Source organism: Chrysochloris asiatica, unplaced genomic scaffold (genome assembly GCF_000296735.1).
Source record: "Chrysochloris asiatica unplaced genomic scaffold, ChrAsi1.0 scaffold00014, whole genome shotgun sequence".
Taxonomy (NCBI): domain Eukaryota; kingdom Metazoa; phylum Chordata; class Mammalia; order Afrosoricida; family Chrysochloridae; genus Chrysochloris; species Chrysochloris asiatica.
In genome coordinates, this window is record NW_006408532.1 from 21,886,769 (window position 1) to 21,889,181 (window position 2,413).

Genomic DNA, 2,413 nt, shown 5'->3' on the forward strand with positions numbered 1-2,413 from the left:
CATTGTGAAGTATGAGTATTCCGGAACACTTAATTGTGCTCATGAGGAATCTGTACCTGGACTGAGAGGCAGTTGTTCGAACAGAATATGGGGATACTGAATGGTTTAAAATTAAGAAAGGTATGTGACAGAGTTATATTCTTTCACCATACTTATTCAACCTGTATGCTGAGCAAAATTTCCAAGAAGCTGGGTTATATGAAGAAAAGTGTGGCATAAGGATTGGAGGAAGACTCATTAACAACCTGCGATATGCAGATGATGCAACCTTGATTGCTGAAAGTGAAGCGGACTTAAAATATTTACTGATAAAGATCAAAGAGCACAGTCTTCGGTATGGATTACATCTCAATGTAAAGAAAACAAAAATCCTCTCCACTGGACCAATAAATAGTATTCTTATCAAAGGAGAAAAGTTTGAAGTTGTCAAAGACTTCATTCTTCTTGAATCAACTATCAACACTCATGGAAGCAGCAGTTAAGAAATCAAATGACGTAGTGCATTATGCAAATCTGCTGCACAGGAACTTTTTAAAGTGTTGAAGAGCAAAAATGTCAGCTTGAGGACTAAGGGTGCGCCTGACCCAAGCCATGGTAACCTCATATGCATGCAAAAGCTGGACAGTGAATAAGGAAGACCATAGAAGAATTGATGCTTTTGAGTTATGGTGTTGGAGGGGAATATTGAAAGTTTATGGACTGCAAAAAGAATCATCAGACCTGTGTTGGAAGTAGTTCAGCCAGAGTGCTCCTTGGAGGCCAGGATGGCCAAACTTCGTCTCTCATACTTTGGACATATTGTAAGGAAGGACCAGTCACTGGAGAAGGATATCATGTTTTGTAAGGTGAACGGTCAGAGAAAAAGAGGAAGACCCCCAGCAAGGGGACTGGCAAAGTGGCAGAATCAATGAGCTCAAGCGTGTCAACAATTGTGAGGTTGGCCCAGGACTGGGCAGTGTTTTTTTCTGTTGTGCAGAAGGTCGCTATGAGTCGGTTCCAACTTGATGGTACCTAGCAACAACAACAACAACTAGTAGCTAACTATTCCTTACTACTTCCTTTTTAACCAAATTTGGTCAAAGAGGTAAAGTGACCTGCCCTGAAGATTGAATCAGTCTTGGTCTAAGTAATTCATGAAGTCCCTTTGCCTTTACCAGATTTTCACTCTTCCAGCCTCTCTTGCAGCTAAGGGTGACCATGTGACTCAGTTCTCACCAAAGTCCTGCCATTACATAGTCTTCTAGGGAGCATCTGTAGAAGTCTCCTGCATGTATAAAAAAGGAATGATCTGCGTGGAGAAAATTTGTTTCTCTAGCCCTTATTTCCTGTGTAAAATGCTGGTGTGAGGATGTGATTACTGAATCGATATTGGTCATTTTATGAACTTGAAGTGATAAACAGAGGAAAAAAGCCTATATATGGATGTTGATGGAGCATAATTATTGAAAAAACCCATTTTGTTTTACTTCTAGTCTTGGTTTCTCATATCACTGAGCTGCGAATCATCCTGTGGTAGGCCACAAACAAGAAATTATAGATTTGATGATGCAGTTAAAAATACTAGGGTAAGAAAAAAAATATCCACACTCTGGCTGTAGAATTTATTTTAATCAACTTGTAGAAAAGTCAAGGATATCATTTCTCAACATAGTCTCCTTGCTTTTCAATATACTTTGTCCATCTGTCAACAAGCTTTTGTGTTCCCTTATTAAAAAATATTTTAGGTTGATCTGCAAGCCACGAATGCATCTTTGTCTCCACTTCTTTATCAGAGATGAATGATTATCCTTGAAGGGCTGCTTTCAGGAGACCACACAAGTGAAAGTCTGATGGAGCATTATCAGGACTATAGGGAAGATGCTTTAACACAACAAAATGAAAAAAAAAAAAATTAAGGTTTTTATTGTGGATTGAGTCAAAGCAGATCATCAGTTTTACATTCAACAAATCATACACCTTGTTTCATTACAATGATTGTAATCTCCTCCATGTACCTTCAGTTAACAGTATTTCTCTCTATTCACTTTAGCTTTATTCACAACAACAACAATAACAAAAACCCACTCAAGCATATATAATAATTTACACCTCTAAAGGGCATATTCTGGAAGTCTACCTCCTGGCAACCAGTTCTTAGTCCCTCTCTTCCCATGAATCTAGAGTCCTCAGCCACTCCCTCTCTCCATGACCACTTCTCTGCCTCTGACTCTGGTGCTGCTGCTTCTCTGGTTAAGGTCCTACATTATGCTTGCACTCTTCTCCCTTGATGAACTGTAAGATTAACCACTCCCTTTTTGTTACAAAGCTTCTCCCTTTACAATTGTGACAGTAGCAATTAGTCATGATAACAATTATTCACTATTGAATCATATGAATCTTATCCCCATCTCTTTTCACCAGAGACAAGATGAAA